At 46.2% G+C, this 23,294-nt stretch overlaps 8 non-coding genes across 8 annotated transcripts; all 8 read right to left on the reverse strand.

Annotated features, from left to right (window-relative positions):
• Positions 1-59: 59 nt before the first annotated feature.
• On the reverse strand, positions 60-176 carry LOC138230947 (U5 spliceosomal RNA). The gene has a single exon (XR_011186535.1). It is a non-coding gene; the product is annotated as a U5 spliceosomal RNA (small nuclear RNA).
• A 391-nt stretch (positions 177-567) lies between these two features.
• LOC138230954 (U5 spliceosomal RNA) lies at positions 568-684 on the reverse strand. Its single transcript, XR_011186542.1, has one exon. It is a non-coding gene; the product is annotated as a U5 spliceosomal RNA (small nuclear RNA).
• Positions 685-1,075: 391 nt separating this feature from the next.
• LOC138230949 (U5 spliceosomal RNA) lies at positions 1,076-1,192 on the reverse strand. The gene has a single exon (XR_011186537.1). It is a non-coding gene; the product is annotated as a U5 spliceosomal RNA (small nuclear RNA).
• Positions 1,193-1,583: 391 nt separating this feature from the next.
• Positions 1,584-1,700, reverse strand: LOC138230919 (U5 spliceosomal RNA). Its single transcript, XR_011186507.1, has one exon. It is a non-coding gene; the product is annotated as a U5 spliceosomal RNA (small nuclear RNA).
• Positions 1,701-2,091: 391 nt separating this feature from the next.
• On the reverse strand, positions 2,092-2,208 carry LOC138230904 (U5 spliceosomal RNA). Its single transcript, XR_011186492.1, has one exon. It is a non-coding gene; the product is annotated as a U5 spliceosomal RNA (small nuclear RNA).
• A 6,726-nt stretch (positions 2,209-8,934) lies between these two features.
• On the reverse strand, positions 8,935-9,073 carry LOC138230894 (U4 spliceosomal RNA). The gene has a single exon (XR_011186482.1). It is a non-coding gene; the product is annotated as a U4 spliceosomal RNA (small nuclear RNA).
• A 1,376-nt stretch (positions 9,074-10,449) lies between these two features.
• Positions 10,450-10,523, reverse strand: trnat-agu (transfer RNA threonine (anticodon AGU)). The gene has a single exon. It is a non-coding gene; the product is annotated as a tRNA-Thr (tRNA).
• Positions 10,524-12,061: 1,538 nt separating this feature from the next.
• trnav-cac (transfer RNA valine (anticodon CAC)) lies at positions 12,062-12,134 on the reverse strand. Its single transcript has one exon. It is a non-coding gene; the product is annotated as a tRNA-Val (tRNA).
• Between the last annotated feature and the right edge of the window lie 11,160 nt (positions 12,135-23,294).

A 23,294-nucleotide genomic window follows, 5' to 3' on the forward strand; every position in this document is an offset into this window, starting at 1 on the left:
CGCCATAACAAGACCGATTGCGAGCGTTTTTGTTTTCTCTCTTTGACCAGCCAGGCTGCGCCCCACCCGAAGGCAGGGAAGCACAAAAATTGCATGGAACTCATTCATGCTCCTCTCCACGGAAATCTTTAATAAAAGGCGAAAGATTTGTACGAGATGAAGAGAAACCAGAGTGCGTGGCTGCACAGCTGCAGGAGCCCAGGCCGCCTTCAAGGCCTCTGCCCTGCCGGTCGTGGTTGGCAATACACCTGGCCTTACAAACGAGCCAGTGGGGCCCGTTCAGCTCCGGGCTCATCGCCTGCGGCTCACGGCTTGCGAGCGTGCCCAATCCGTGCGATAACTCGGAAAACACCCGGCCACACTGTGCCGGAAACGACGCACTCTGGGAAGCCGCTATGCAAAGCGAGGTCCCAAGATCCCCTGCGGCCGGACACTTCCCGCCCCCCAAAGAAAAGAGCGCCAATCAGACGGCCGGAGACCGAGGACTCGCGGAGCAGACTGCCACAATCGCCATAACAAGACCGATTGCGAGCGTTTTTGTTTTCTCTCTTTGACCAGCCAGGCTGCGCCCCACCCGAAGGCAGGGAAGCACAAAAATTGCATGGAACTCATTCATGCTCCTCTCCACGGAAATCTTTAGTAAAAAGCGAAAGATTTGTATGAGATGAAGAGAAACCAGAGTGCGTGACTGCACAGCTGCAGGAGCCCAGGCCGCCTTCAATGCCTCTGTCCTGCCGGTCGTGGTTGGCAATACACCTGGCCTTACAAACGAGCCAGTGGGGCCCGTTCAGCTCCGGGCTCATCGCCTGCGGCTCACGGCTTGCGAGCGTGTCGAATCCGTGCGATAACTCGGAAAACACCCGGTCACACTGTGCCGGAAACGACGCACTCTGGGAAGCCGCTATGCAAAGCGGGGGCCCAAGATCCCCTGCGGCCGGACACTTCCCGCCCTCCAAAGAAAAGAGCGCCAATCAGACGGCCGGAGACCGTGGACTCGCGGAGCAGACTGCCACAATCGCCATAACAAGACCGATTGCGGGCGTTTTTGTTTTCTCTCTTTGACCAGCCAGGCTGCGCCCCACCCGAAGGCAGGGAAGCACAAAAATTGCATGGAACGCATTCATGCTCCTCTCCACGGAAATCTTTAGTAAAAGGCGAAAGATTTGTACGAGATGAAAAGAAACCAGAGTGCGTGGCTGCACAGCTGCAGGAGCCCAGGCCGCCTTCAAAGCCTCTGCGCTGCCGGTCGTGGTTGGCAATGCACCTGGCCTTACAAACTAGCCAGTGGGGCCCGTTCAGCTCCGGGCTCATCGCCTGCGGCTCACGGCTTGCGAGCGTGACCAATCCGTGCGATAACTCGGAAAACACCCGGCCACACTGTGCCGGAAACGACGCACTCTGGGAAGCCGCTATGCAAAGCGAGGTCCCAAGATCCCCTGCGGCCGGACACTTCCCAACCCCCAAAGAAAAGAGCGCCAATCAGACGGCCGGAGACCGAGGACTCGCGGAGCAGACTGCCACAATCGCCATAACAAGACCGATTGCGAGCGTTTTTGTTTTCTCTCTTTGACCAGCCAGGCTGCGCCCCACCCGAAGGCAGGGAAGCACAAAAAATGCATGGAACTCATTCATGCTCCTCTCCACGGAAATCTTTAGTAAAAGGCGAAAGATTTGTACGAGATGAAGAGAAACCAGAGTGCGTGGCTGCACAGCTGCAGGAGCCCAGGCCGCCTTCAACGCCTCTGCGCTGCCGGTCGTGGTTGGCAATGCACCTGGCCTTACAAACTAGCCAGTGGGGCCCGTTCAGCTCCGGGCTCATCGCCTGCGGCTCACGGCTTGCGAGCGTGAACAATCCGTGCGATAACTCGGAAAACACCCGGCCACACTGTGCCGGAAACGACGCACTCTGGGAAGCCGCTATGCAAAGCGAGGTCCCAAGATCCCCTGCAGCCGGACACTTCCCAACCCCCAAAGAAAAGAGCGCCAATCAGACGGCCGGAGACCGAGGACTCGCGGAGCAGACTGCCACAATCGCCATAACAAGACCGATTGCGAGCGTTTTTGTTTTCTCTCTTTGACCAGCCAGGCTGCGCCCCACCCGAAGGCAGGGAAGCACAAAAATTGCATGGAACTCATTCATGCTCCTCTCCACGGAAATCTTTAGTAAAAGGCGAAAGATTTGTACGAGATGAAGAGAAACCAGAGTGCGTGGCTGCACAGCTGCAGGAGCCCAGGCCGCCTTCAACGCCTCTGCGCTGCCGGTCGTGGTTGGCAATGCACCTGGCCTTACAAACTAGCCAGTGGGGCCCGTTCAGCTCCGGGCTCATCGCCTGCGGCTCACGGCTTGCGAGCGTGCCGAATCCGTGCGATAACTCGGAAAACACCCGGTCACACTGTGCCGGAAACGACGCACTCTGGGAAGCCGCTATGCAGGCAAGGTCCCAAGATCCCCTGCGGCCGGACACTTCCCGCCCCCCAAAGAAAAGAACGCCAATCAGACGGCCGGACCCAACAACCTTGGCGTTATTAGCACCACGCTCTAACCAACTGAGCTAACTGGCCTCGCAACAGTGCCCCTCTCAGTGCTGCAAAAAATCGAACTCAGGGAATTTCTTTTGTCCTCTTTTGAATAGAAAGCCGTGTAATTCAGTGTACGGGCTTTCTTGTGCACTTTCATGGTTCTTGTAACCAAAATCCTACACTGGCCTGAAATGCCCCCCATTTCACAGCATTTTTCAGCTGATTTAAAATGTACCTAAAGGAGAAGCATTTTTGAAGACCATCAATTACCAAGAGCTTTTGTCAAAGGTTTTGGTGGTCATTTTTAATGACCACAGAGCGCTGTGACCTCGGTTTTACATCTCATCCAAAAGACAGCGCCCTCTTACAACACAGCATCTCCGTCACTATACTGGGGCATTGGGACCCGCACAGACCTCAGGGTGAGCGCCCCCCCGCCGGCACCATTAACACCGCTTCCAGCTGGAAGCTTTGTTTTTCCCTGTAGCTCACCCTCATCCGGGTACTGACCTAGCTCACACCCGCTTAGCTTCAGTGGGTTTTCAGTTGCGAGTTGCAAAAGCCACTGCATTGGCTGGGAATCAAAACCAAGCCTCCCGCGTGGCAGGCGAGAATTCTAACACTGAACCACCAATGCTCAATGCCTGTACCTTCAAAAAAGACGGAGGACATTCACACCTGGCTTAACCAGTACTGCACCGTCCACCATGGAACTGAGGTTAGATATGTTGACGGTATAAAAGCAGGAGCAAGGAAATTCGAGGTTCGCTTGCTACCGGACAATGTAAATGGAGGCTTAAGGCACCTGCCCTCTACAATCTGGCTGGGCGCCTGCAATGGCTATGTTTTTTATGTGGGACAACCAAAGGTGTGTCGGCGCTGTGGGACACCTGGCATCGCCCTGCACTGTGAAATGCTGCAAGACCTGTGGCAAACAGGGACATTTAGCCTCTGACTGTTCAATGCTGCCAAAGTGCAATTTACTTGGCTTGGAAGGACACGTTTTTATAAACTGCCCTCATGCCTACGCCAATAAACTCAAAATGAGAAAGGATGAGGCAGTGCTTGTTTCAGCCAAACCGGCCCGAAAAGCCAAAGCAAACAACAAGTCAAACAAAGAACCCTTGTTTGATAAAGTCTCAGCCTCCAGCCAGGATCTGCCCTGCTGTGGTTCCGGGGCCGGTGGAAGAGAAATCCACTACGCCCCCACAACAGACTGCACCAGACAAGCACGAGGGTTTGAAAACCCCCGAGAACAGCGAGGACCCCTCCCCCACTCCTGCTCCTCAGAACGAGGGCCAGTGTGGGGCCCCCCGGTGGAGCGGGTCCAGCGAGGATACCCAGGATTCAGCGGAGCTGCTTTTCTCAGACTCTGCAAGTGCTACAGATGCCCTCCTCTCCTCCATCCAGTCCATCACAGAGGATCTGCAGCAAATGGTTGGTGAGGGGGAAGAGGAGACTGGTGCATCGGCTGCACCCCTTTCCCCTCAGTGCTCCCAGGAGCTGGACTTGAGGAAAAGGAAAAATGACTCTGTTTTCTCCCCGAGCGAGGAGGAAGGAGAGCATGGCGATGGGAACAGCTGGAACCCCTCCACCCCTCCCTCTACCCCCTTCCTTGAAATGGACTCCGTGAATGCTTTTACTGCTGCCACCCTGATGAAGGCTCATTCAGAGGATGGCTGGCAGGAAATTGGTAAGAAGAAAAAGAAAAAGAAGAAGGGACCAGGTGAGACAGAAGAGAAATGTGTTTTGTAAAGACTGGTTCCACTTTCTTATGTAATATGGCTCTAAACATAATATCTCTTAACACCAGAGGTATCAATGACAGAGTTAAATGCCAGTCTGTCTTTGATTACCTCCAGCAGAGAGAGGGAGATGTGTTGATGTTGCAGGAGTGTGCTTTAGCCTATCAAGAGAGGTATAAAAGCTTTGAAGAAAGGTGGGATAAAGGGCTTTCTGTTTGGTCAGGGGACAATAACAACAGAGCCTCTGGCGTGGCCATTCTTTTCAAAGGATGGGCATTCAAATTGAAAAGTATTCAGAGGGTCATAGATGGCAGGTTGCTGTGTGTGGATGTGGAATGGGGGACCATTAACCTGCGGATATTCAATGTGTATTGCCCTACTGACGTGGGAGGAAGGGTGGAGCTACTCAAGGCACTCTCTCACCTATTGTTATGTAGCACAGACGTGATAGTGGGAGGGGATTTTAATTGTATCTTAGAGCACACAGACAGGCAGTCTAGCTCTCTGATAAAATTGGATTCCAGGTCACTGGCCCTGCAAAACTTAGTTCAAGACTTTAAACTCTCAGACACATATAGATGTATATATCCCACAACAGCAGGATATACATGGTCAGGGAGGAATAGCAGCTCCAGAATTGACTATTGCTTTGTCTCAGAGAGAGTGAAAGTTGTTGGGGTCACTCTTCAGCCTGTCTTCTTCTCAGATCATCAGGCTTTAGGTCGTAGAGTGGAACTCCAGGGCTTTGGCCCAGGCATCTGGAAACTCAACACAAAGCTGCTAGAGAACGAGGGGGTAGTATCCTGCTACAAGGAGAAACTATCACAGTGGCTGTCCTTGCAGTGTCTGTACGGGTCAGTAGGAGAGTGGTGGGAGGAGGTGAAGGTGAGGACAAAGGCCTTTTTCATGGCTGAGGGAAGGAAGGCTGCTGCCAGACGGAGAGGAGTGCTAGCCAGGATGTGCTCGAGGATATCACCCTTTTAAAAAAGGACATCCGGAGCATAGCCGAAGAAAGTAGTCGAGTGCAGTTCTTGGAAGAAAATGAGAAGTGTTCTCGCCTCTTTTTCAGGAAAGTGGAAGGCTCCAAGTCTGTCATGGAAAGTGTAGTTGATGAGGAGGGACGAGAGAGAACAGAGCCGAGTGCAATCCTCTCCTGCACCGAGGCCTTCTACTCAAGACTGTACAGCTCTACAGAGGTAAAGGATGAAGAAATTCATTTTTTTACCTCAAAGCTAGAAAACGTTTTGAGTGAAGAAGATAGGGAAGTACTTGAGAGGGATTTGACAGTAGAAGAGCTGAGACAGGCTATGGAGAGCTTACAGAAGGGGAAAACTCCGGGTGCTGACGGGCTCCCTAAAGAATTTTATTGCACCTTTTGGGATCTGCTTCAGGATCCGCTGCTGCTCCTATTCGAGGAAAGCTATAAGACAGAATTGCTGCCTGACTCCTTAAGAGAAGGCACTATCTCTCTCTTGTTTAAGAAAGGAGCAAAGAATGACATAAAGAACTGGAGACCCCTCAGCCTGTTAGGCGTGGACACTAAGATCCTGTCCAAAGCCCTTTTCCTGCGCCTACAAAATGTAGTGGCCTCACTGGTAGGGAAAGAACAGACTTGTGGGATAGCAGGATGCCTGATGAGCGACAACCTGGCCTTGTTGAGGGATGTCTGTCTGTACTCAGAGGATCGCTCCCTCCCTCTGTGCATTTCAGGTGTAGACCTAGAAAAGGCCTTTGACCGCCTAAACCGGCAGTACTTAACTTCGGTACTTGAGCACATGAAGTTTGGCCCCATCATGAGAAAGTGGATTAACCTGCTGTACACAGGTAGCAACAGCAGAGTAATGGTTAATGGCAATAGATCACGCCCCTTTGAAGTCTGTTGTGAGGCAGGGCTGGCCATTATCCCCCTTGTTATTCGTTTTGGCTATGGAGCCCTTAGCCTGTGCCTTGCGCCAGGATCAGGCCATTAATGGGATACCAGTACCTGGAAGTGGGGGAGGAGAGGTAAAGACATCTCTATACATGGATGACGTCACCCTGCTCCTCTCTGACAATGCCTCAATTAGTAGAGCTCTGCAGTGCTGTGATCGGTTCTCTTTGGCTTCCTCTGCAAAAATTAACAAATCAAAGAGCGAGATTTTTTATCAGAACTGGAGGGAGCCAAAAGAAGGACATGATCTCAGGCTGCAAGAGAAGAGAATTAAGGTCCTGGGGGTGTATTTTGGAGAAGAGATGGGAACAGTAAATTGGCAGAACAAATTGCCAATCTTAAACAAAAAACTGATGCAATGGAAGAACCGAGACCTCACCATGACAGGGAAGGTGCTGGTCATCAAAGCCAAGCTCTTGCCTGTCTTGAATTTTCTGGCTTCTACCTTCCCAATCCCACACCGTGTTGCGGCGGTGCTGAGGAGATTGATGTTTCAATTTCTATGGGGTGGGAAGCAGGAAAGACTCAGAAGGGAAATAATGTACAGGCCGCTACCCTCAGGGGGGAAGTCTGTCCCAGATATTGCTACGAAGCTGCTGTGCATTTTCCTGGCCTCTGTGCTGAGAGGCTTTGCAACAGCACCTGCAGCGCGTACCTGGACTTATTTTTCCAGGCTCTGGGTAGGTAGGGAGGTGTTCAGAGTGTGGGGTGTCAGACCCAAGCTGGATGTCCCACTCTCTGACACATGCCCTGCAATTTATGGGACAGTTAAAAGTTTTCTAAGATCTCACACAATTGGCCATATTCCCCTCCGAGATGTCAGCGTCCAAAAACTGGAAGATTTCTTTGCACCCCAGAACAATAGGCAGACCCCTGTGGGCATTTTAACATCAGCCCAAACAAGGAAGGTGTGGAAACACACATCCTCTAAGTTTCTGTGCAACATTCACAGAGATTTAGCCTGGAGTGTCGTCCACCAGTGCTTACCGGTACGAACTTCCTTGTACCGTATGGTCCTCACACCCAGCCCTCGCTGCGTTAGGGTGGGCTGCAGCGAGGAGGAGACTGTGACCCATCTCCTGTGGTCTTGCTTTTTTGCTAAGGCCTTCTGGGCACAGTTTGAAGATTGGTTGCAGGCTCTCTCGCCCCAATTTACCCTGACCGCTGCTTTCGTCATATACGGCATCTCTTTGACACGGCCCAGATCCTGTCAAACACGTCAGGAGGAAGTTTGACAGGATCTGGGCCGTGGTGAACAGTGGGAAAGACGCCCTGTGGAGAGTGAGGAACATGGGGCTGTTCAAAGGCATCAAGATCCCAGTCAAGGCTGCAGGTAGCCTGGCCCTGTTCATCACCCGAGAGAACTATTACCTCAGAGATCTGTGGAGAGAAGGGAGGGAGGAAGCAGAAAATCTGTGGGAAATAGAGGGCATAGGTCAATATCTCAAGAAACTGTGAAAAACACTATCATGTTTAAGTAAAGAATGTGATTTGCTTCAGAAAAAAGAAATTGTTGCTATGTAACTCGTACCGTGTCAAAATGTAATAAGATGTGATCATATATACTGTTTTAAGTATGTATATTAATGTAAAGCATTTGTGATGCCCTGTATTTTATTGTGAAAAGGAAATAAAAGTTCTTAAAAATCGAAATCGCTGGAGGAAACAGTCCATCTGGCCATGAAACTCATTTGAACGTCTAGCTACAGCAACTAACAATATCATGATTTATTCAGGATGTGTGGAATCAGCACGTCCCGGAGACAGCTTCCGAAATCGTGAGCATTCTCTGGTGGTGTCCTGCAGGGCACCTGTGGGCGTGCATTGGTGGTATAGTGTTGAGCATAGCTGCCTTCCAAGCAGTTGACCTGGGTTCGATTCCTGGCCAACGCAGTGGCAATTGGTTTCAAATGCTGTCATGAGCCTTGGATTATGACTAGCAAAGCGAAGCCTTTTGAAAGAGCTAAAGCACTGCAAAACGGAATTGAAGGAGAATCTTACAGGGGATTCTGAGCGGTGTCTGCATACACGCAGTCCGATACGGGTGCTGAAAGCTTGAGCTACTCTCAATGTCATGCTGCCTTTCCCCGGAGTAAATCTGTTACATTGAAGGAATGCTTCTCGCAGGTTCAAAAGGGACCCTTGTTAATTGGAGAAATCAATGATTTCTAATGAATTCTGTATGTGTTAAAAGACAGCTATACACAGAAAACATGCAGGACACTGCCCATGATGTTTCCCGAGCCGAAACACAGTGCGTTTTTCCAAGCCATCTGACAAAGCTCGCCCACTGAAAACTGCAGCAGATCGTGTAAAGACCTTCAACTTTGTAACTACTGCACGCACAGGAAGCACAATAAATTCCTCTTTTCAAACTGTCAAAGGTTTGCTTTGCAAACGCTGCAGGACATCGCACAATCTCTTTTGAACGGGGACAAACGATTTCTTATGGGGCGCAGTAAGTACAGACGTTTAAAAAGCTCCACTCATGCCGACGATGCAGCATGAAGAAGCGCAACCTAACGTTTGACAGACAAAAGCCGGGCGCCGCTACGAGCAATATGAAATCAAACTGACAGCACACGGCGTTTCGCGCTGACTCAAAAGTGATCTCGACAGACGCTGTTCTCTGCATAACGCTGAAAGAGATAAAGAGCGTTTCTGTTGAGACGTAACAAGCTCGTTTCTTTCTACCATGATGTCACCATGACAAAATCTGTCTTTAAACACCTTGCTCAGTCTCTGACGAGACTGTCAAAAATTGCTTTCGCCGATTGTATTGCAAACCAGCGGAAGCGGGGTATTGGGAAAAGTTTTCAACTAGCAACAATCGTGCGTGCTAATTAGAACAGCAACGCTGAGCTCTCAGCACCGTACTGAGCCCAGGTGTTATTCTAAAGCTGTCAGGTGCAGTTCATTTATATGAAGGAAATCTCTTACTGGGTACGATTACAATGCAGTAAGTAGCACAGGCTACTTGGGGAATAGCCCGATGTGTTTTAAAACGACCCGAGCCAGGTAGGAGTCGAACCTACAATCTCCTAATCCGTAGTCAGATGCATTATGCATTGCGCCACTGTCCCTGGTGTGACACTACAGGACTGTAACCCAGTGATCTCAGCCCTGCAACTAGTAAAATATTACCCCCGGTCCATTCTTTTCCAAAAGTGAGAAACACCTGTTTTCTACATTTTGTCTGTTTTAAAACCATATCTCTTTAAACCAAACCAAGAGTTTGTCTTTTGCACTGATATTCTGATTCATTTCGATTTCAAAGAAAAAAAAGCATTACCTTCCAAAGCATCATAAAATTGTCCCTTCTTCCAGACTCTACTTCTCTCTTGTAGTAGTACAGTAGACCTTTCCAGGTGAGCAGATCACAGAGTCCGAAATGAGCTTCCTCCATCAAGCAAAGTACCTGAACATGACTCTGTCTTCATAAAAGCGCCCCTGTAATAAAGAAATTAAATCCGAAATCAAGAGGGCAGTTGCCTACTGAAGTTCAAGAAGTCATCAATTTTAACCTAGCAACACATTAAAGGCTGCATCTATACAAGTACGATTCTAGAAATGCTCACCAGATTACGTTTTAAGAAGGAACTGCGCCTCAGGTTCCGCCGAGATCTTAACTCGGATGGCAGGATTCAGAGTCCGGAGTGCGGACTGATGGCGCACGGAGGGTCCACATACTGTGGATCCCTCAGTGATCTTCCGCGTATTCAAACCGCCAGCATGTGACTCCCCTGTCCCCGTGACCTCATTGCTCTGCTCTCTCCTCTGTGCAGCCGAGCCCGACTCATGGTAAAGTGGAAAAAAATATGCCCTCAACGTGAGATTTACTCTGGACGAGGATAGATGTTACCTTTTTATCGTTGAATAGGATGTATGTGATGTGGCGACTAGGTTCAATTTTGTATCCTCTTTAAAAGATTAAGGACTGGGGTGAGCGTGATTTACCACCCTTTCAGCTAAGGACCCGACATGCGCACCGTTTAAGCTGCATAGACTCGGTCGATTAACTCTTCTCCATTAGCAGGGTTAAGGTTAAAGAAAAAAAACATTGCTGACTTCTTTTTTTTTTGCCAGCCGCTAGCGCTGATTAGCAAGGTTTGTATTTCATGTTTTGCAAGTTGCATCCATTTTAAGAAAAACAAGTCGCGTTAAAGACAGGAAATGAATACTTGCATTTAATTAAGTCTAGCCGTAGGCGGTTGTCCATAATGACCAGTACTGTTCGAGAAGACAGAACAAAGAAGGCACCGCTGGGATTCGGACCCAGGATCTCCTGTTTACTAGACAGGCGCTTTAACCAACTAAGCCACGGCGCCCCAGGAGTGTTGTCCTTTTGCAGCCACTTGGACACACCTTTAGAAAAACATTTTGTTAACAGGCATTCTGCCTCAGCCTAAACACCTATAGCTTGCAAAGTGCATGCTATTAGACAGGCACCTCTGCAAGACCTTAAGAGTCTCTTAAACTAGTGATAGTAAGGTGTTCCCAACGGGTGATGTTCGGCTTTCAAATCATCTCTCCGTGGAAGCGCCGAGATGCAGCTGTTTAAGGCTTAGAAGCAGCTGACTGTTTCACTACCTAGCTGATCACTGTCAGTCAGGGAGCTCAGAGGTGAAAAGCCTGTCTGAGAGACAATTCGCCGTCGATCAGTTCAATATGTTCCGTACCAGCTCGGCGCACCTGAGATCATCTTGGTAGCCGTGTAGCTCATATAGGTGAGAGCGTGTGTGTGTACCACCGTGATTGGATGCCGGCCCTTCTCAGGTCACAGTAAACCTTCTGCTCAAAAAAAGTGAGGTTTTATTTAATCTCTGACCAAGGGAAACGTTTCATTTTTTCAAAGAAATGTTTGTTAAAAAATAAAGTCATAGTTCAATGGGATTCAATCATAGACCGTGTGATATGGAAGTCAGGAACCTAACCCACAGCACCACCAGCTGAGTGCTGAAAAAGCACTACAGAAACATTATCGACAGACAATGTACAGCGTGTACTATTCTTGTGTTGCGGTACATGAATATAATTATATCGTTATTAATTTCTAATTTATAACTTTATTAACTTTATAAATTTATTAACGTTATTAATTAATTTCACGACGCACAGACAGGGCGCGGGGAGCCGCCGCCTGCAAACACAGCTCCAGGCAGGATTCCACTCCGCAGGAGCCGCAGAGCAGAGGAGATGGGGGCAGCTTAGCTCCTGTGCAGAGACCTGAGCTGCTGTTGCTGCAGACACTGTCTTTTCTGCACTCGGGGTAGGAGTGAATGTTGAGTTGCCCTTAGAAATGAAGCAGAGCACTTCAACGGCACGGGTGTGTGTGTGTGCGCCCTGGTGATTCTGGGAGACAGATTGAACCTGGGCTAAAAGAGAGGGGGCTTAGCCCTCTTCCATTTGCTAGTTCAGAGTTGTACAACCCATTTGTATCTGCTAGGCGGCGCAGTCGTCGTGCACAAAGAACGCTTTGAAAAGCGTCAAAGGCAAGTCATTCCGAGTTGGTCGTTTGTGTTTTCCGTTCAGACGCGAAATGCTGAAATGATCTCTCGGCTCCTCGGTTGTCATTTCTGCTCCTTAAAGGAATCACAGCACCCGTCGGCTTCCAGCACGGTGGGTCGGGACACAATGCCGGGGGTCGGAGAGAGCGATGTCTTCCTCGTTAGTATAGGACCTGTCACCTGTCCCCACCTGTCACGCGGGAGACCGGGGTACATCAGGACGCGCATTGAAGTGAAAGCAGGATGCGCTGCGACATGCACTGTGCAGATCCCGCCACACTAAGGGGTGAGTGGGTCTGTTCGATCACAGCGCTAGGCGAATCCCCAATCCCCTTTTGTGCGTGGCGACAAAATAAGTCTGCTTCCGCCCGGTTTCGAACCGGGGACCTTTCGCGTGTGAGGCAAACGTGATAACCACTACACTACGGAAACGGTGGTAAGATATGCCCAGCGGCCCAGCGTTGAGCTTCGCCATTGCGATTCAGCTGCTTCCATTGCCTTTATTGGAGTGCGCTGATGGACCGTGCTCTCTCTCCAGAGACCAGCACGCCTGTCATGGACGGAGCAGGAAAGGCGCTGCCACATTCTACAGCCCTCTCCACGCAATCGACGAAATCTGGCTACTGAAGTGGAGAAAATCGCCTCTCCAGAAAGTGCAAATATCATCTTGGAGAGTATAAATCCTATTGCCGAAGGTCAGCTCTGTCTACCAGAGTGACCCTCCCACCTCCTGCAGCGATGGTCAGCTCGTCTCACACGCGAGAAGTTTTGGCTGGAAACAAGCGCCCCCTCTTCTCGCACGTTTTGCACGTTCGAGAAGGATCTTCTTCACATTCGCCCATGCAGTTCCCAGTCTTGTGGACGAGGACAAAAAGAACACACAAGGGCTCATCCAGGAGTTGAACCCAGGACCTCCCACACCCTAAGCGAGACTCATACCCCTAAACCAATGAGCCACGGCAGCACTTTCCATTTTATTCTGTCAGCGAGCTTGAGGACGGGGGAGAGGCGTCATTCGCTCGTCCAGTCAGACCTTCATCAATAAGTCAAGAAAGCTGCAATTACACGACTGCCTTGCAGACGAAGGGCAGTGAACTGCACCCGGTAAGAGGGGAACAAGCGGCACTAGGTGACACCGAGGCATAACCCCAGCGAGGGGGGTTAGCTTGCATGGTACAGCGCTCGCTTTGCATGCGAGAGATAACGGGATCATTTCCCACGTCCTCCAGGTGTGTGCTTAGAGCTTGATGTGCCGAAAGGTGTCCTTTAGCCTGTGGTCACGCCTTGCATGGAGAGCGTCATGCAGCTGTCAATCATTTTGCAGCCACGCCCCCTCTTCATCTTCTCTCTGCCTTAAGCGTCTCCGCCACTCTCTCTTGACATTTCATGTCAGCATGTCAGAAGTCCGAGTGACGTTTTTAATGGCTGAGTGAGGGCACGATGCTGAAGCAGAGAGGCCACTTCAGCCAGAGAGACTTGTGCTAGGTGAGATCTGAAAAACGGACTCGCAACAGAAACAGACCAAAAAAGTATCGGTGAGATCAAAAGGCAAATGCAACATCCAGCAGAGGGCGTCTAAAGATTAGGGAACGGGCGACTGAAATCCATATGAGGCAAACTTTCCAGCTGTGTACTGCAGCTGGCCTCGTTGGCGTAGTTGGTAGCGCGTCAGTCTCATTGTCTGAAGGTCCTGAGTTTGATCCTCACACGGGGCAGGGCTGCTTCCTCTCTTGCTCTTTTCAAACACTTGCGGCAACTGTTCGCTCATAACCACGTCTGGAATGCGTGACCTTTACACGGGGGAGAAGCAACGCCGCATCCCTTTTCTAAAGAACATTCACATTCAGAAATAAGTCAAGAAATTTGCCATTACTTTAGCTCGCGCTGCTGTCAGCCTGCCCATGTTGCCAAAGAAAGATTCACTCGGCGTCAACATGACAGAACAGCGATCACTTGAAAACACTGTTCCACACTCCGTAAGCAAGAACTTCAGTGTTTGCAGTCACCCGATATGCCGATAGTCAAAGGAGTACAAAACATGAAGCGTCAAAAGACAAGATGAGTTGATGGAAAGAGCCTTGAATTGATGAGCACAAAAGTTCAGCTCGTACAATAGGCAACAAAGGTCCCGGCGTCATCATCGCACTTGAAAGGACTGCCTTGCAGACTAAGGGCAGTGGGAGGTTGCTGTTTTCAGATGGAGGCATTGGGATGGTGGGCCGAGATCTATTCTTCTTAAGGAATTCTTCATCGTGAAAGATCGGTCCACAGGTCATCCAAAGAACTTACAAATTTTTTGGACTCAGGGAATCACGTGCTTCCGGAAGGGAGTGAAGTGCTCAAACACATGACATGCCCCCTTGATCTCACATGCACAATTCTGCTGCAACATGCACAGCTACCGTCCACACCAGGCAGTGGGGCTTCAGCAGAATTTGCTACGCCACCTGCAATAACATATCCAGCTGCACACATATACATGGCCCCTCTGTCCTTTTCAGGATCTCAAAAAAAAGCATAGCATGGTTTTCCTGCAACCTGATTGACCGCATCTCCCTCAGAATGTGCCCCGTTGCATTCATTGCTGAAGCAGGACGGAGGCTAACGGACATGCCAGAACAGTTAGGCTCAGCGATCTCTCCAAAATATTGTGGTTGTAGTGGAAGAAATATGGTTTAAATTGTACCTTGGTATTTCAAACTCTCTCTAGAATGTTATCCTTTTCTATTTTATTTTGACAGGAACTGGCTAATGACACTAGATGAAAAGAGAAGAAAGAAAACACAACGTTTCGGCCGTGGAGCCTTCTTCAGGTGTGAGGGCTCCACGGCTGAAATGTTGTGTTTTCTTTCTTCTCTTTTAAGCATGGAATAGACCTATTACTTGTTCCTTTGCAGCCTACGCATGCTGACACAGCTCCCCACCTGAACTGCTTATGATGCCTGGTAGTTTGTGGTACTTGGGTATTGTCTTATGTTTGCTCAAACTGCATATGTGTGATTGCATATTTTTGGGTATTTTCATATGTCAATATTTAATTCACTGACATTCCTGTATGCTTGGAAGAAAGGTAGATTGGATTTGGCACAGGACGCCTGCCCATATTTGTTGATCATTGTTGGGCTGGAAAAACAATGATAAAAAGTGTATGAAAAAAGCTCTCTCCAATATTTCCCTTCTCTTCGCCATGGTTACACTGCCTGTTCTTTCCGTCTTTTGTCCTTCTACAAAGATTCCAGGGCTCTTTTTCCACCATAATATCAGAAGCCAAAAAATAACCATCTAATGTGTAAACAGCATTTGTAATGTTGGTAGCTGGAAGAGGTTAAGTATGTTTGCAAGACCTAGTTGATTACACCAGACTTACTTTGTTGTTGTCAGTTTTTTTTTTCTCTTTTAAAGGCTGTAGGTGGGGTGTGATGGACTGTACCACTATCATAGAAGATTTTTTCAGGACACATCGCAGTTCCATAGTAGAATTTATCAATAGTAGAATTCCATAGGACATTATTTACCAACATATTACCCAGTGTGAGACTCTGCCAGTAAACCTCAGAGCATTGAGTTCTCCACTGATAAAGATGGCTGTCTGAAGTCATGAAATCCACTGCTGGGATGCCTGAGAGACAGTAATTGAATCTTGGCTGGAATTAGGCTTTCTATTAGTGTTGATCTTTGGGAATTATGTGGTAAAAAGGGAAAACTCCTTTACTTTAGTCACTTTGAATGTTCAAATGTACAGAACCTGCAAAACTAAGCAATGAAAAAAATCCATCACCACTCTCATGATAGCATAACTCATAGTCTCTGCTGTTGTGTAACAATACACACTTTCAATTTTCTTATCGCCTGTCTCCAGAGAGAATCTTGTTAGTGCTGATGACCTTGAATTAGACCTTGTTGACTCTGTAAAACAATCTTCCTCTGCTTAGAATTTCACTCAGATTGATTATGTTCTCAGATTATTCCTGGCAGGACTGAGTTTCCAGGAAATGAAAAGTGAAAGAAAAAGTACAGAAGATCAGCCCTTGAATATACAACATTGTGCAGTGAGATTGTTAAATGTATTAGCTGCTATCCCGTGCTAGAGCCTGTCGTGGTAAGCAGTGGATGACAGGATCTAGCATAGATACTAATGAAACACTGTTAATGAAAGATAAAACACTTGAGTCTTATTTTAGTTTTCCATTTCCCTTTCATTTGTGATGTACTGTACAACAGGCCACAGAACATGCACAAAAACAGATATGCACACATTCACACCAGGCAATGACAGTCTGCCCAGTCAGAATCTGAGCTGAGGTATCAGAATTCTGAATTCCCTGAATTCTGTCATGGATCATCCACAATAAGGGCAATGTTTGAACACGAGGATCCCCAGGAGAGAGCCTAGTAACACAAATCTTGGAGCAAAAGCAGATGATTAACTTCATAGTTTGTGTGGTTGAGCCAAAGTTGAGCATGAGGATATGTGAGTCACCATTCTTAGAAATGGATCCAACTTCAGACAGGCGTCAAAAGTAAGAGTATACAGTGCTGGGGCAATGACACTTCAATGATCAGAAGGATAACAAGAGTTTTAATGCATTGAAATTGATTTTCTGGTGATGCACACTGTCATGGAACTATTAATTTTTTAAGGATCACTTACTGACGTCAGACAGCTGCCAATTCTCCAGACTGGAAGGATGAACAGTTTATCCCCCTAGGTACCATATTTCCATATTTCGAAGCATTGGAATAATACATGTCATACAGCAACATAAAAACAGGAAGACAAGTATCACAGCCCCTATAATCGGTGTTAGTAACTTAAAAGAAAAACATTCCCCCTGGCCCAAACAGTGATTCTAACCAGGAGAGAAAAGCCAGTGTATCTTTTATGCCTCTCTCTTTATTCACCTTGTCTTTTAGTTCTTTCAAATGCTGAATAGCGAGCGTAATATTTCCGTAATCATCGTCATTAGCTGGAATATATGTACAACAGGAGTCTCCTACTAAAGCATAGACTCCTCCAGATGCTGCATTTTGAAGGTCCAGCACGAACCTGTTCTGAAGTACCATTAATCTAACTCCCCTTAATTCTTGTTTGATAGCGTCTAAGCCTTCTAACGTGATATTAATAAAAGAGTACATTTCATAAAAAGTCGCATGGGTGAGGCTGTAGAATGAGGCATTAAAGCACATATATAACAAGATGCATTAAATTTCTTTAACTTTACAGTATGATTTATAAATTTATACCACAAATTACTCATATCCCCCTCATTATCAGTTTCATTCAGCCAGTTTGTATACAAAGAGGCTTCGTGTTTAGATTCTTCCTCTTTTGGGGTGGTGACAGGCTTCTACATAAAAAGGAAAAAGGCTGTGCACATCAGTCCCACGCAGGTTATCCCCATCTGTCCTTGTGGAGACATCACTCCTGCGCTTTGCTCAGTTCGTTTGTGACCTTTTTACAGTGGGAAGCATGAATCCAGGGCACCATTTCTGTGACCTTCACAGCAGTGGCAGTGGTCAGCAGCACCTGGTACAGCCCCCTCCACCTGAGTGAACACCATTTCTTTTTCCTGAAGTCTTTCACCAGAATCCAGTCTCCTTATTCACTCATTAGTTCTTACAGCACAGGTAAATCCCTGTGGGCTGGAGCCCAGTATAATCTTAGGCTTTTTTGGTCAACATTGGTCAACAGATTGGTCAACAACTGGGTAATAACTCTTAGAAAAATCTACACATTGTTCCCCTGCCTCAGCTGTGACGTTTTGCAGAACAATTCTAGCTGAAGTTGTAAAATTTCTCTTTGTTCCGTTCCTGCAAAACATCTTATTATGAGCAAACAAACCACAATAATCATTTGCATCTAGGGGAATCACTCCCAAGGGTAACCCCCCTTAAAGCTATATTGTTCTACCCATCAGGTTCTGCCACTAGATAAGAGAACCTTTCCCATGAAATCATTTTTTGACCTTCATGATCCCTTCAGGGTGTACAATTAGCACAGAAGCAGCAGCTTTAGTCCACATGTTTTTCAAACAGGATATTAACGATATGATCATAACGAATAATACCAGACCCACAAATATGTATTGAACCAGAGACCCTCTCCATGTTCCTAGCACAGACTGTAGCCATGTACCAATGCCCCAATCATCTGGATTATAATTATGATATATATTTTTCTTCATCATAGATGTGCTTTGCTAAGTCCTAGCAACCTACAATACTACAATAGAGAATTAGCAAATTCAACAATCCATTCCTCCAGCTAAATTCATCCCTCCAGGAAGTTTCATTGATTGGCCCGTGATGATATCAAACAGGCTGTTACACAGTTCTGTTTGATCCAGCCCGCATCCCATGGCGTTCCTTCAGTCTGATGTCTAGTCGATCTTTCAGAGATCTGTTCCTTCATTCCACTGTTCCAGCAGACTGAGGGTGATCTCAGTCCATCTCACTCCGAACAATGCAGCCACAGCCTGACACACCTTCCCTGTGAAGTGTGTTCCTTGATCATAATACAAGGGGCAGGGCAGTGCCCACCGAGGGCTTATCTCTGTTATCAAGTATTTGGTAGACACAGAGGCAGTGGCAGCAACCCACCAGGAAAACAGATTATAAGAGCCCAGGTTTCCCTTTACAATTTTCAATTTCCCAGGTTTGAAAGGTTCCTCAGTAGCAGGCCTTTTGAGCTGTTGCACCCGCACCTGAACTGTAGTTGAGTTCCTTTGATAAACATTACATCCAGATACCACATAAGTGGTTACGGCTTCAAACCCGGTTCTCACCCAGTTTTGGGTAACCGGCACACCATTTGACTCCCACCTGGGTGTCCAACAGAGTGCATTTGTCGGGCTATAAAGGGCATTAGGCTGTGAGGGCATGCAGGGCGTCTGGTGTGCTGTCAGCTCCACACCCCATCATCATGCAGCCCCACAATCTTTTCTAACCATGTCCATTTCTCTGCTTCACAGAGGTCTCAGACTACTGTTCTACAAGTATTGCTCACCTGACAGTTGCATCTGCAAAGTTGTTCCCTCGAGTTACTGGAAACATTTCTTTATTATGTGATTTACACATTACCACAGCTACTTCAGTCAGTAGCTGCAAAGCTTCTAACAGTTCAGAGATAAACCCAGCATTCTTAACTGGAGTCCCTGCTGTGTTGAGAAAATCCCTATTCCTCCACCACCATCCAAAATTGTGGCATGCACCAAATGTATATATAGAGTCTATATACATATGCAGCCATTCAAAACAAGCGGGGTACGCTGCGGTATAACACGGTGGGCGTGTCGCAGTATACCGCATCATACCGGACGCAAATTAGATTATGTTAATAGTATCCGGAATCACCTTGTAAAATCGCCAGGTGGAGCTAATAAAGGTTAACCTCTCCTGTACAGCATTTGAGCTGTCAGCAGAAAACGTCGGTTTTGAATCCTGATCACTGCTGAGGGACAATCTTTATTCAATTAAGAATTTAAGGTGTATACTCTTTAGACTTTAAATTTAAACAGTGTATTACAGCATGTTAATCATTAAACATTAAAAAGGCGGTATATTTTATAAAAGCAAGATTGTTCTGTTGGACAAAAGTACACAACCTACCACCTTTATCATAAATATTTTAATTATGCAGGAATATTTTATGCATCAAAGTCTTTACTGAAGATATTACTAAGAGTATTAATAATGAATGACCTTGGACAAGCTGTAAGCTCAAAGTATTACCCTGGTCCACATTCTTTGTAACCGTCTTTGTAAACGAAAATAGTTTATTTTTTCATTGACAAAAAGTAACACCACAGCATTTAGTTGATCCGATCACGCATTCATTTCTAATCATACAATGTAATTCTTGAGAATCTCCGATTCACCATGCCTTTCACATGCTCATAAACGATTTTAATTTAGGAATATAAACATATTAATGTATGTAAACTGTACTGTATATTGCTGGTCTTGGTAGTTTAAAGAAAAAATACACACCAGTATTCCATTTCTCCCTAAACATTTTAAGCATCAAAGTCTTACATGTTGTTATTTGGGAAACATTTTTACGTGCTCCTTCTGACCATATTAGGATTATATACTTTGTGAAAAGTGATAGTATTTAACCTTTTCTGTGAATTCGCTTGTTATCTAACAAATGCATACTTTTAGAATTTGATTAACAGGGAATATAATATGGAATTGCGTATCTAAACAACTTAATAATGATATAATTATAATAATGTACTGTCTGGCGGAATAAACTGAAGAGGTTAGTTAATGCGACACGGAATTATTAAGAATTATCACCTCTTTTTACACTTGAGAACAAATGAGAACATTCCACTCAGTGGGATGTTATCTCAAGCACCTGCTAATTCGTTTTACACCACTGGACGACAGGAGAATGTGACTGTACTGTATCTGTACAGAATGTATCTTTCAATCAATACAGTAATTGATTAAAATCGCAATCGTGCGTTTAATTAAATGCCTTTTTTGATTCACAATCTGAAAATGAAAACAGCGGTAAAGTCACCTTGAATTTAAAAAAAACGATTTTGGCACGCCTGTAGCATTTTCACGAAACCTCCTAAAGTTATGAGAACACTTGCTTTGTGTATAAAGTACATTGTGAATGTTTTCACAGCCTTCACTTTGTTGTTTTTATGCCATTTTTTTGACCACACACAAATATTCCTATGTCCGTATCTTCGCAAGGGAATCAGTGCGAATTTTAATACTAATTAAATGACCGCGGGCACTTTCCACCCCCGCTACATTCTCAGAGTAGAACAGACTAACCTTCTAATGAAAGACGGTCCACCTCCCACGGACAGGAAAAGTGCCCACAGGCACTTAAACTTAATATGGTCAGTAACAGTAAAGAGTAACATGGTCAGAATGTTTAGGGAGAAAGTGGAATACTGGTCTGTATTTTTTCTTTAAACTACCAATACTAGCCATATACAGTCTGTAATGTAGGGATTTCTATATGTCTTTATTTAGTGGTTACATTAGTGAAAAGGCTAAGCTTTTAGCTTCAGTAACGCGTACGTATGGTGTACATGTTTGTTTTGGGTTTTGCTTGTTCACATATCTCCCCTTTTTATAAAACAACGTGGTTGAAAACTGTTCCAGAGACACTGTTGTTTCATCAGTTAAAAGTACATCATGAAATGCCTCTCCCTGTTCAATCTACTGTTAAAAAGAAAAGGAGCATAAAGCGTCTGATGGTCATAAACGATATTCATTTAGGAACAGCATCAGAGATATGTTTTTAACTGCACTGCATCGGAGAGAATACCATAGTGTGTTTTTTTTTTTTACTCCCTGGCGGAAATTGGCTTCCATAAGAATCAATATGGCTCAGAGATTAAATAAAACTTCACTCGCACCAAACAAATGTATATTTCTAATCACAACATGATCGAATTTAAGTCATTTTAATAACAATGAATAGTCACCTATGCGTTACAATATAAACATTTATATTGATTTAAATCGCGTTTAAATCGCCGTTATTTAAAACCCATAAATAAAGCTGATACTGTTTAGACTTTTAATTATTTAAAACTGTATTACAGCAGCACAATGCACAATGCAACGTAAATCGCTATCTTTGTCTTCTGTGTAATAATGTTCACCTCTCTGTCCAGCAAATTAACAATAGTAATAATAATGAACTTTATTGTATATGGCGCCTTTAAAGGTGGCTCCTCAAAGCACTTTACAGGTTAAAAACAATAACAACAATACTGTTTGACTGGGCAAACGATTTTTTTTTTAAGAACTACAAAATGAGATATAATGATGTGTTCCGGTTTAGACATAAACGAAGAGCATAACACATGGGCGGCGTAGCGGTCGGCTCTGGCTTTCCCATCTACTGTATACCGATACGCTGCATACAACCCCCCTCTCTGCGGGAGTTCTGGCTGTGGCGAATTAAACCGGTTTCACAAGTATTTTCAAAGTAGAAGGGGGCGAGATTTCCAGCAAAAGACACCTCCCCCCCTCAAAAACCAAGGAAGTACAGTACTTACTAGTTAAGAAAGCTAGACTCCTCAATGAAATCGCTTTAACATGCTAATGCTTTGGTGTAACAGTCCGGGCGTGGCCAGCTTCTAATGTCAACCTGACTATGGCGAAAGGAACCCTCCTTTCATTGGAAGACTATGAACATATTCTAGCCATAAATGAATTAATAGCAAACATGGTTTACATAAAATACATTTTTCCAAGAAAGTTTAGCCTTTGTTACTAATGAAACCACAAAATAAAGACATAAATATAGAAATCTTAATATTTTTAAAATACATGACTTTGCTAAAATTTATTTGAAAATAAAAACGATTACAAACGCCAGCGGATAGAGAGAACAGGGGAGGGATGTTGGTTTTGCATAAGGGGTGGGGCTATAGAAATGAGGTCTATTTGAGAATGTGGAGTTACATGTTCTGGCTGTTGGTGAATTATCGTTGTTGAGTATGGCGTGTTGAGGTATTGATTTTGTGTAATGCTTTATGTTGAAAATTTGAGGTATTGATTTTGTGTAATGCTTTATGTTGAAAATTTAGGTGGATTTTGTTTATAATAACGAGGATAAACTGGGATGGGAGGAGGATTTGGTTTTGCATAAGGGGCGGGAATATGATAATTTGAGGAATTTGAGAGAGATTCACAGAGATTCCCTCTGCTGTGACCCAGGGAACCTGCAGTCAGGTAACATTATTTCTCACAACTACCAGGTATTGAGTGAGATTGACCTGATTGTTCCTGCCTCAACGGCAGGGTTGCCAATACACCCAGTCCCCCAGAAGGGACAGGGAATGAAAGCCAAGCCGGTTTTCTTACAGCCACCAGCTCAGTTTGTCAGTCTGAGTCTGACCAACAGTGGTTCAGCCAGACTGGAGCTGGATGGGCAAGCCACCCGACTGTTAGTGCAGAACATGGAAAAGGGGGGTGTCAGAATCCCCGCCTGCACTGACATGGGCCTGGTGGGTGATGGTGAGTTCGAAGACAGTGAACTAGCTATCCCAGTGCTGGGGCAGCTCCCTGAACCCCTAGAGAGGGAAGGGGGGAGCGAGCAGGTGTCCTACACCCACGTCCAGCGAACGATTGTAAACATGCCGATAGAGGGATTCCTCAATCAGGAAGTGTGCAGGGTGGACCTGAACAGTGAGAATGGAGTAACAATCCCAGATCCCTCAGGTGCTCCAGATAACCACTAAGCCAAGGGTCAGGCATGCTCCACCGCTGCACCACCCCCTGCAGGGTTCCTAGAGCACAGGCATGAACAAATCGAAAAAGCAGATGTCCTGGAAATGGAGGAGCAGCATCAGCAGCTGCGTCAGATCTCCTCAGATTTCCAGGATGTTGGTGCCCAAGATGCCACATGGCATACTGAGAAAGAGACCATGTACATGCTGCGCCAGCTTAGAAAGGGGACAGTCACTCAGAAGGAGATGACTGGGATCAGCCACCCGAAAAGACTTTTGGGAGGACTGATTGCTGCCGCCACTGTTGTGTGTTTGCTATTTCTGGTAGGTTTGTGTGCTACTGGCACTCTCACCCTGACTGCCCCAAGAAGGCAGGTGT

The sequence above is a fragment of the Lepisosteus oculatus genome, unplaced genomic scaffold (genome assembly GCF_040954835.1).
Source record: "Lepisosteus oculatus isolate fLepOcu1 unplaced genomic scaffold, fLepOcu1.hap2 HAP2_SCAFFOLD_52, whole genome shotgun sequence".
Taxonomy (NCBI): domain Eukaryota; kingdom Metazoa; phylum Chordata; class Actinopteri; order Semionotiformes; family Lepisosteidae; genus Lepisosteus; species Lepisosteus oculatus.